Source organism: Pleurodeles waltl, chromosome 5 (assembly GCF_031143425.1).
Source record: "Pleurodeles waltl isolate 20211129_DDA chromosome 5, aPleWal1.hap1.20221129, whole genome shotgun sequence".
NCBI classification, from domain to species: Eukaryota; Metazoa; Chordata; class Amphibia; order Caudata; family Salamandridae; genus Pleurodeles; species Pleurodeles waltl.
The window spans coordinates 174,606,067-174,618,227 of NC_090444.1; positions in this window are offsets into that span (position 1 = coordinate 174,606,067).

The window sequence follows — 12,161 nt, forward strand, 5'->3', positions numbered from 1 at the left end:
TGTGAACCTTAGTACTGAGAAGAAATGTGCACTGAATGTTAGAATTGATGGATTCTGGCAGAGCTGTGGTGGTTCCCATCAACAGTGGCATTGGATGTAGGACTTGAGGTGCACTGACTGAGCTATGTTTTGCTCTTCTGGGTCCAGTATTGGCTTGGCAGAGGGACTGAATATTAGAATTGAGCTGCTGTAATGGATCTGTATGTGAGTGGAGTCCCAGTATAGGAAAGGAAGTGACCTCGCCGGGGTAGAACTGAGGTGCACTGATGGAGCTGCGCCCGAGGCCCCACTACTGGAGCAGCAGAGTGTACTGACTGGAAGAAATTAGGTGCTCTGGCAGACAATGTGTGTGGGGTTCCTGGCACTGGCACGGATGAGGGCTTGGAGTGTGTGAACTGCAGTGCACCAATGGAGCTGGGCTCGCGCTCCAGCACTGGAGCAGAAGAGTGTACTGAGTGGAAGAACTGAGATGCTCTGGCAGACAGCGTCTGTGGGGTTCCTGGCACTGGCACAGCTGAGGGCTGGAATGTGTGAACTGAGGTGCACTGATGGAGATGCACCCGAGGCCCCAGCATTGGAGTAGAAGAGTGTACTGAGTGGAATAACTGAGGTGCTCTGGCTGACAGCGTCTGTGGGGTTCATGGCACTGGCATGTGTGAGGTCTTAGAGTGGGAGAACTAAGGTGCAGTGATGGAGCTGCTACCAAGGCCCCAGCACTGGAGCAGCAGAGTGTAATGACTGGAAGACCTGAGGTGCTCTGGCAGAGAGTGTGTGTGGTGTTCCTGCCACTCGCACGGCTGAGGGCTTGGAGTGGGTGAACTGTGGTGCACTGATGCAGCTGTGCCCGAGCGCCCATCACTGGAGCAGCAGAGTGTACTGACTGGAAGAACTGAGGTGCTCTGGCAGACAGCGTGTGTGGTTTTCCTGGAACTGGCACAGCTGAGGGCTTGGAGTGTGTGAACTGAGGTGCACTGATGGAGCTGCGCCAGAGGCCCCAGTACTGGAGCAGCAGAGTGTAGTGCCTTCAGGAACTGAGGTGCTCTGACAGACAGAGTGTGTGGGGTTCCTGGCACTGGCACAAATGAGGGCTTGGAGTGTGTGAACTGAAGTGCACTGATGGAGCTGTTCGTGAGGTTCCAGTTCTAGAACAGAAGTGTGTACTGACTGCAAGATCTGAGGCAGGCACACTTGGTACAGAAAATCCAAGCCAAGGAAGGGCAGTAGCCAGGCAGCTGAGAGAGGGTGTAGAGAGCCCACAAAGACAACATGTGACCAAGGTAGTCTGATTTATAGCCTTGTTTAGCTAAGCTCAGAGCAAGAATGCTCTGCAAATGAAAAGGGAAGCGTCCCAGGACAGGAGCAGGAAACAAGGTAAAAAATAAGTCCCCTATAGATCAGATAAACAGGAGAAAGCGTAATTATACAGTAGTTGGTCCCTGCTCCCACACAGAAGGAAGGTCAAAGAGGTATGACAAGCAAGGATTTTTAAATGACACTGAAACTAACAAATGAAATAGCTGGAAGCCCACAGAAGAAGTATACTGAAAAGTATTCAAGACATCGTACACTTACCCTCAACCTAAAAATGGCCTCCTGCCAGTCAGTGTCCCTGCATTTGCATACAATAATTGCATCATAATGCAGAGGTGTGTGCTAATATTAGATTTGTACTGTAAGCATACCTTTCTAGTGCAAAATCCTACGACTAGATACATTTTTAAACACTCCACATTTCGTATATGTGCAGAGAAGCACACATGCAATGTGTTAAACGTTTGTAGAAATGAAAACATTTCTTCGTGTTAGCACCTGCTTCTAGGAGTTCTTTTTTGATGCAGTCGCTCTGGTTATTTAAGCAGATCTGGCTTTGCGTCACAAACTATGGTTCCTCGCTCTAATCTGCACAGATTATACCCAATTAATTAATGCTTTGTAACGCAAAGTTGTGCAAAGCAGCACAATGCTCTGTGCTGAGAAAAGGGCTCCTTTCCAGTGCTGAAATGCCCATACACTTGCAAGAGTTTGCACTGCTTCGCATGACTTTGCTTGGTGCAAACCATTATTAAATGTGACCCTAATTTTCTTTTAACCGTGTTTAGCTGTCAAATTAGAAAAAAATAGGCTGTTTTTTGTAAGCAGCATGATTCTGGCAGGCATTCTTAAGGGGCCTCTTGGAAGGTTGGGGTCATGGGTAACTGCCCACTTTGCCTATTTCTTAAAAGGTTTCCGTGCAGGGGCATCCCAGATTCCACTTGGTTCCCGTGACCAGTGCTTTAAATGGGCCGGTACTGTCCGGTACTGAGTACCGGCACTTTTTTATTTTGAGAGGGAGAGTACCGGCACATCTCAAGAAGACCGTAATACTTTTAATTGGAGAGTACCAGCACTTCTCGGAAACAAGCAGGTACTCTGACAGAGAGTACCTGCACTTTAATTTTTCCATTTCAAGCACTGCCCGTGACCTCTCGTCGAATTTGTCAGCAGCAGGGCAGAAGCGGCTTGTTTACTGTTGCTCTTCCTCTTACCTACAGGGAGTGTCACAGTCTCATTAAATGGCCATAACTAAATCCATAATTAAAGAAGATTTCATTTTTATTGGCAACGCCGAACTGTTGTTAGTACAAAGGTTTGCTTTCAGGCCTCTTGTCTCATGAGTGCCACCAGGCCTGAGAAGGAATCACTTTTCTGTAAACAGCAACCTTTGACCTGAGAACTCACCATCCACGTCAGACTGAGCACGTCGGTGAAAACTGTGCGGCTTCTTAAATTTCGCAACGAAAAGTGTGACACCTACATTTCTCTGCTTGACATACGTATGTAATATACGTTGCTTTGTATTCCTTGTATATTTTATAAATATTTTATATTATGTTTTAGCAGGTTTGTTTCAAGTGCTGAAAAAAGCAAATACATATGGCGGATCAAAACTATTTAAATCCAAAAAAAAACATTAAACTGATAGAAAAGAAACAGCGATTAAAACTGAAAGCCACAACCCGAGCCCAAATCCAATTTGAATTTTCTGCATAGAGGCAAAGTGCTGAAGACAAACATTGACACGTCAGCAGCTGGAGTTTTCTCCAAGCAGTGACATCGATGAATACGACCGTAACATTTCGTTTATAATAATTGGCTATGCCACAAGGAGCTGGTCCTCGGTGGTGCATATCTTCGCTTCACCGCTGGGTTAAGGAGAACAATGAAAATGCAGTTGTTGTTCGGCTTAAGTAGCTGGATACCGTCGAACCGGTTTAATAAGAGCACTTTCGACATAAACTAACATTGAGACAAACTTTGGAATGTTGCTAAGAGCGCTCTTCCTTTTGGCGTCCTGGTAACGCCTGCAAAAACATGTGAGTTAATGTACAGACGATTCAGGGCAGTCAGCGATAAAGTGACCCAATATGATCGACCAGTAGTGTTTGTGTATTCTCTGGTGTTACTTATCCGGCTTTGCACTGTTTAGTCCAAGAAATTGTTTGTCCTGTGTGAGATAGTGGATGAATAACAAAAATATCGATTGAAAATTTTGTTGGACATGAATATCCTTGTCAAAATTAGCCATATTTATACTTTTTTAGTGCCGCATTTGCGTCGTTTTTTGACGCAAAATCGGCGCAAACTTAGAAAATACAATGGTATTTTGTAAGTTTGCGGCGATTTTGCGTCAAAAAACGACGCAAATGCGGCGCTAAAAAAGTACAAATATGGGATAGTCACTAGAAAAATATCGAGTGGTAAAATGTTGAAGGTACCAATATTGTAATTAAAAATATAATTGTGTATAAGATATTTTAGTTTAGTTTTTATTTAATTTCATATGCATTAGTCATGATAATTTTAAATGTTACCATTATTAATGTAATTATTTTAAATTTTTTCAAGGATAGTTTGTAATTTCTACTGTGTCATTATTTTGTTTACATTTAATTAGTAATTTACGATTTAGTAGCGGGTTGTTAGGTTTGTGGTGTGAATAGGGTGAACAGTTATTTGAATTACAATTACAATTATTGTTTTTAATGTTAATTGAATATTCAATTGCTGATCAATTATGTAGATTTGAAGCATTGTTTGTTATGTTAATTAATTAGGTGCTTTTGTAATTTTTAATTTTTATACCATTAAATTATTATTTGCTGTATTTATTAATACAATTTGTAAAATGTATGTTATATTTATTCTATGTGTTCATTTTATTTGTTTTATTTAATTCAAATTTTAATGTTAATATTGCTTTAAAATGTATTCTATTTTTCGAGTTTTTTTTGGGTAGGGAAGGGAGGTAATTTTCTTTCATTTATGTTTTGCTACATTATTGTTGTATTGTATTATTTTTACATTTAATTTAATTAATCTGTATAGTATGTTTTTGTATTTGATTAGGATTTGGAATGCTGTACGTAACCCTTCCTAAGTGCAACAATTTCCATGTCATGTTTTTGCTTACGTTGCAGTGGAAATCATAAATGTAACCACTCCAAAGTCCAACACTTTCCCTGATTTTGCCTTGATTGTAGTAGGATTAGTGCATATCACCCTTTCAAAGTCCAACATTTTCCCTACTGTTACTTGTATTGGAGTGGGGATGGTAAATCTAACCCTTTCAAAGCCCAGCACTTTCCCCACTGTTGTTTAGATTGAAGAGGAAACAATAAACCTAACACTCCAAAGTGCAAAATGTTCTGTGCTGTTGCTTAGATTGGAGTGGAAATAGTAAATCTAAGACTTTCAACGTCCAGCACCTTCACTACTGTTTTTTTAGATTGGAGTGGGAATAGAAAGTTTACCCCCTCCAAAGTCCATCACTTTCACTGCTGTTGCTTACATTGGAGTGTAAATAGTAAATCTAACCCCTTCAAAGTCAGATCCGATGCGTCATTTTCTTGTAAATGAGGGCCTAAGTGCACTGGGCATGCCCAGACATGGGTCAGGGACTCACTAAGCCACTGGATTCAAACCAGCGTGCCTGATGAGAGGTGCTATCTCTCCATCTCTCTATCCCACTATCCAACTCCCTCACTCTCCACCTCCTCCTATCTTCCTATCTCTCTATCTTTTTCCCTATCTATCGATTTCTCTATCTACCTTTTCTCTCTACCTATTTCTCTATCTCTCCCCCCCTCCCGCCACCCCCCTCTATTACCTATCTTCCTATCCCCTCACTCTACCTCTCACCCTCACCACCTCTACAACCCCCCTCCCCTATCTTCACAACCCTACACCTATCTTTCTCCCTAATCTCCTAAACCTCCTAACACTCTCCCCCCTCCACCCTTAAACCCCTCTCCCCCAGCTCTTCTCACTCTACCTGTCCCCCCCTCCCTCGCGCTTTCCCGCCGCGACCTCCTGCACGCCCCGCCCCCCAGCTCCCATTCGCCCCCAGCTGACCCCTCCTCCCCCTCCTACCTCATATGGCGGTCCAGCGCTCCCAAGCCCCGATGATCCGCTATGACCCCACCACCCTCCATGCCCTCAACCCAGGACGCTCCAACACCTGCTTCCAAGCTCACCCCAAACGCACCCATGGACCCTTCGCCTGCAACTCCTGCAAACGCATCTTCCACCACGCAACAACTACGACCACAAGCCCACGCGCCATCAACCACCTCAAGTGCATCCTAGTCAACGCTCGCTCCGTTCACAAACACGCCGTTGAACTCTGGGACCTCCTAGACTCCACAGCACCGGACGTCGCCTTCATCACGGAGACCTGGATGAACGCCTCCTCTGCTCCAGACATCGCCACCGCCATCCCCGAAGGCTACAAGATCTCCAGGAAAGACCGCACCAACCAAGTAGGAGGAGGTATCGCCATCGTCTTCAAAGACTCCATCAGCGTCACCACCTCCACTGAAGACTCCCCTCTTGCCGCTGAACACCTGCATTTTCAGATTCGCACCGACCCGAGGACCACCCTCAGAGGATCCCTCGTCTACCGTCCTCCCGGACCTCGCGCCCCTTTCAGCGACACCATCGCCGACTTCATCTCCCCGCACGCCCTCGCCTCACCGGACTACATCCTCCTAGGCGACCTCAACTTCCATCTGGAACAAAACAACGACCCCAACACCACCACCCTGCTCGACAACCTCGCCAACCTCGGCCTCAAACAACTGGTGAACACTGCCACCCACATTGCCGGACCCTCACTCGACCCTATCTTCTCCGCCAGCAAACACGTCTTCTTCAGCCACGCCTCCGCCCTTCATTGGACTGACCACAGCTGCGTCCACTTCACATTCCGACGCGAGACCCGCCACCTCCGCACTCAACCCATCCCTCGCCGACAGTGGAACAAGATCCCTGAAGAGCAACTTTTCGCCGCACTCGCCGCCAACCAACCCACCCTCACCACCGACCCCAACGTCGCAGTCCTCAACCTCACAAACTGGATCTCCAACTGCGCAGACAACCTTGCTCCCCTCAAACGCTCGCAGCGACAGAACAACACCAAGAAACCCCTCTGGTTCCCTGACAACCTCAAAGAATCAAAGAAAACTTGTCGCGCACTTGAGAAAGCCTGGCGCAAGGACCGCACCGCTGACAACATGACCGCCCTCAAGAACGCTACCCGCAAACACCACCACCTGATCCGCACTGCCAAAAGGAATTTTTTCACCGACAGACTGGACAAAAACAGCCACAACAGCAGAGAACTCTTCAGCATCGTCAAGGAGTTCTCCAACCCCAGCGCCAACGCCATCGCCGTCACGCCCTCACAGGATCTATGCGAATCCCTCGCCACTTTCTTCCATCGCAAGATCAGCGACCTCCACGACAGCTTCGGACACCAGACCCAACCTAACACAACCGAACCCACATCCCCGACCATCACCCTCAACAACTGGACCCACATCAGCACGGAAGAAACCAAATCCATCATGAACTCTATCCACTCCGGCGCCCCTTCGGACCCCTGCCTGCACTTCATCTTTAACAAAGCCGACAACATCATCGCCCCGCACCTCCAGACCGTCATCAACTCTTCTTTTTCTTCTGCTACCTTCCCCGAATGCTGGAAACACGCCGAAGTCAACGCCCTACTAAAGAAACCTACGGCTGACCCGAGCGACCTGAAAAACTTCCGCCCCATCTCCCTTCTGCCTTTCCCAGCCAAAGTAATAGAGAAGACCGTTCACAAACAGCTGAGCACCTTCCTGGAAGACAACAACCTGCTCGACCCCTCACAGACCGGATTCCGAACCAACCACAGCACTGAAACCGCCCTCATCTCAGTCACAGACGACATCAGAACCCTGATGGACAACGGTGAAACAGTCGCCCTCATTCTTCTCGACCTCTCGGCTGCCTTTGACACCGTCTGTCACCGCACCCTAATCACCCGCCTCCGCTCCACCGGGATCCAAGACCAGGCCCTGGACTGGATCGCCTCCTTCCTCGTAAACCGCTCCCAAAGAGTCTACCTCCCTCCGTTTCGCTCAGAACCCACTGAGATCATCTGCGGCGTACCTCAAGGCTCATCACTCAGCCCGACACTCTTCAATGTCTACATGAGCCCCCTCGCTAACATCGTACGCAAGCACGACATCATCATCACCTCCTACGCCGACGACACCCAACTTATACTCTCCCTCACCAAGGACCCCGCCAGCGCCAAGACCAACCTACAAGAGGGTATGAAGGACGTCGCAGATTGGATGAGGCTCAGCCGCCTAAAGCTGAACTCTGAAAAAACTGAAGTCCTCATCCTCGGCAACACCCCGTCCGCCTGGGACGACTCCTGGTGGCCCACGGCCCTCGGCACCGCACCGACCCCCGCAGACCACGCCCGCAACCTCGGCTTCATCTTGGACCCCCTTCTCACCATGACCAAGCAAGTCAACGCCGTGTCCTCCGCCTGCTTCCTCACCCTTCGCATGCTCCGCAAGATCTTCCGCTGGATCCCCGCCGACACCAGAAAAACCGTGACCCACGCCCTCGTCACGAGCCGCCTGGACTACGGCAACACCCTCTACGCTGGGACCACCGCCAAACTCCAAAATCGCCTGCAACGCATTCAAAACGCCTCAGCCCGCCTCATCCTCGATGTACCCCGCAACAGCCACATCTCCGCACACCTGAGACACCTGCATTGGCTCCCAGTCAGCAAAAGGATCACCTTCCGACTTCTCACCCACGCACACAAAGCTCTCCACGACAAGGGACCGGAATACCTCAACAGACGCCTCAACTTCTACGTCCCCACCCGCCCCCTCCGCTCCTCTGGCCTCGCACTCGCCGCCGTCCCTCGCATCCGACGCTCCACGGCGGGTGGGAGATCTTTCTCCTTCCTGGCGGCCAAGACCTGGAACTCCCTCCCCACCAGCCTCAGGACCACCCAGGACCACTCCGCTTTCCGGAGACTCCTAAAGACCTGGCTGTTCGAGCAGCGATAACCACCCCCTTTGTCCCTAGCGCCTTGAGACCCGCACGGGTGAGTAGCGCGCTTTATAAATGCTAATGATTTGATTTGATTTTGACTGTTCCATTGGGGAGCAGAGTTAAGAACGATCTGCATATGCCTGGGTCCAAACCTGGGTGCTGTGGTGGACAAAAAAATGATGGATTGGAATGCAGCCCTAATGGTTGCCAGTGGCCGAGATTAATTCAAGCATTCCATCCATCACGTTGTTGTTTTTGCATTTGATGCCCTAAGTGCACTGGGTATGCCCAAACGTGGGTTCCCGACTTATTGTGCCACTTGATTCAAGCTTGCCTGGCTGATGAGGGGTGATACCCCAAATCTGCTCCCAGGATGCTTGTGTCCGGTCCAGGGAGGACCTGGCCTGCAGTTCGGGCTTGACTGTTCTGGACTCACTGTGCCACTGGATTCAAGCTAGCCTGGCTGATGAGGGGTGATACCCCAAAACCGCTCCTAGGATGATTGTGTCCGGTCCACGGAGGACCTGGCCTGCAGTTCGGGCTTGACTGTTCTGATGAAGAGCAGGGTCAAGACTGATTTGCATATGGCTGGGCCTAAAGTGGGGTGCCATGGTGGACAAATTAACAACAGATTGGGATGTGGCCTGAGCGATTGCCAGTGGCTGAGATTTATTCAAGCATTCCATCTATCACCTTGTTGTCTTTGCATTTGCTGCCCTAAGTGTGCTGGATATGCCCAGACGTGGGTTCAGACTCACTGTGCCACTGGATTCAAGCTAGCCTGGCTGATGATGGGTGATACCCCGAAACCTGTCCCAGGATGCTTGTTTCCATGTCCAGGTAGGACCTGGACTGGTAGTTCTGGCTGGAATGTTACCATAAGGAGCAAGGCCAAGAATGATTTGCATATGACTGGGTCCAAACTAGGGTGCCATGGTGGGCAAAAAGACAATGTATTGGGAGGCTGCCCAAGCGGTTGTCAGAGACTGAGGTTAGTTCAAGCATTCCATCCATCACCTTGTTTTATTTGCATTTTTCACTGTGGGGGCAGGTGGAACAGTAAACTATTACATGCCCTGCTTTAAAATACCATGCACCCCAGGTTATAGGTAATAAGGCCCACTTGTAGGGTTTGACTTCAAAATATTTAAAAGGTAAGTTTTGACCTGTGGAAAAAAGGGTTTATTTTGACAGGCCTAATTTGGCAATTTAAAACTGCATAGCCAGCTTACGGTGCAAGGCCTGGAGAAAGGTTTGCTGGGTCACTGCAGTGGGTGGCACAATGGGTTGCATGATGGGTGCAAGAGCCCATTATTGACTTTTAACTTACAGGTCCTAGGTCTGCACCATATACCAGGGACCTTTACGTAAGCTAAATATGCCAATCAGGTGTATACCAATTTCAGCATGCTAAAATGGGGGCATAGGGAGCACAAGCACTTTACTACTGATTAGCAGCAGTAAAATGTGCAGAGTTCTATGACCAACAAAAGTAGGGTTGAGCAAAAAGGCAAAAAATTAGGGGTAACCCTCCTGATAGGGAAAGTTTCCAACAGCTGTACTGGATGGTTATGGCACAGAGTCTTCAGTCAAGGTTCAAGGGGTCTGTAGTTCCCCACCTGGAGCAGCATGTATGTAGACTGTAATTAGCCCAGAGGTTTATTTGGAAACCTGCTCATGAGCTGAAAATAATACCACTACAGCACTAAGAAGGAAGGATCATGGGAGTAGGGCGACAAAAGAAACAAACATAGGATATTAGCAAGTCACTGGAACAATAAACACTAAGGAACTGCGGGAACGGAGAAGAGGAAATAAAACAAAGGTGTGGGAACAAAAAGGCATAGTATCAACTGAAGTATAAGTGAAGAAACCGTAACAACCACTGTTGCCAGAGTGCTTGCTTCTGCACATGGTGGTAAGTGCCGTCTCTGCCACTGGTGACCTAGAAGTGCTACTGCTAGGACTGGTCCTAATGTCACTGGTAAAACACAACTGATCTGCCTGACACTTGAAGTGTTGGCTCTTCCAACGCAGATCTACATTTGTCATTGGCCTGTTCTCCACTGTCTCCAAGTTTGAAGACTTCATGGCCTTTTATGGGCTTTTATCTCTAGTGACCTGATAAATTGAAAAGTATTGCAATCAATCTTCAGGTTTTCTCTTAACAGGGTCCTGGTTGCAGCAACTATGTATGTTGACTGCAAAACAAGAGCACTTTGGACCACAAGGAGCTTGCACTCTGTGATTTGAGAATGGTGGCCTTTGCTTGCAAACCTCTTGAGAGTCCTCTGGCTAAATGGGACATATAGGGGCAGATTTAGGAGCCCCTAGCGTCTCCTTGTGCTACATTAGCGGCCATTTTTTAATGCTAATGTGGCCCAACAAATCCAAAATCATCACGCCAAAGTTACAAAGTGGAACCCTTTGCGCTACATTATGCCTGTGCCAGGCATAATGTAAGCAAAGGGGACATTACCCCATTAGGGGGGCCGAAAAAATGGCACAAAGAAATCTAGGAAATTTCTTTGCATCATTTTTTTGGCACTTTTAATGCCTGCTTAGAGCAGGCACTAAAAGGAGGCACACCATTGTTTTCAATGGGCCTCAATGGGCTTTGCAGGATTAGTGTCGACATTTTTTGCGCTAATCCTAAAAAGCTCCGAACTAGCGTAAAATATTCTGACGCTAGTTCTCTAACTACTGCCATGGTGCGCCGTATCTTAGATACAACACACACATGGTGGCGTTAGTAAGGGTGCGGGGGGGCAAAAAAAGTGGTGCTGCACCGGGTGCAGTGCCAGTTTTCTTAAGTCAGGCCCATACTTTCCTTGACCGAACTCAGAGGTCTTGCACAATCAGAGAAGATGTAAGGCCTCAGTACTTCACTCACGCTGCCAGCTCCTGGTTCTGAATGTGCACACCGGCAGGCAAATCAAATTATCATGATTCCGCCCTATTGAACCATTTATTACATACATCACTTATAACTGTTATTTGTTTATAATTGTTAGAATTGTCAGCCTTAGGGTGGTCTTCCCCCCTAAACTGTTTGCCTTCCTCCTCCATTTTTACTGATCTCTTTTTTTGCTGGCGTTAGGATTCTCTGCACTTTACCATTGCTAACCAATGCTGAACTGCGTGTGCTCAGTCCTTAAAACATGGTAATATTGGCTTATGCCCAACCGGCATATTTAATGTACTTATAAGTTCCTAGTAAACTAGTACTACATTTACCAAAGGCCTGTACATTAAATGCTACTAGTGGGCCTGCAGGACTGATTTTGATACCCACTTAACAAGCCCTTTTAAACATGTCTCAGGCTTGTCATCGCAGGCTGTGTGCGCAGTTTTAAACTGCCATTTCTACCTGGCAAAATAAACCTCTTGCTAGGCCCAACCCTTCATTTTTAATACATTTGAGTTGCCCCTAGTGTACGCCATGGACCGCCCAGAGGCAGGGTGTGGTGTATTTAGAAAGATAGGTTTTACATGTCATGGTAGTGGAAAATGGTTACATTCGTTTTTCACTACTGCAAGGCCTATGTCTCTCATAGGATAATATTGAAGTCACCTTATTACATTTAATAAGCAGTAACTTCCAAATGAGAACAGGTGACCAGTTTTTGTTTGGTGTCTTTGGAATTGTACTGATAAATCCTCTTTTATGGTCAAATTTTAGGTTCCAATTTTGAGAATGGCACTTTCAGAAAGGTGGCATTTTCCTGCCTTAGCCATTTAGGCCCATATTTATGAATGTTAGCGCCACCTCAGCA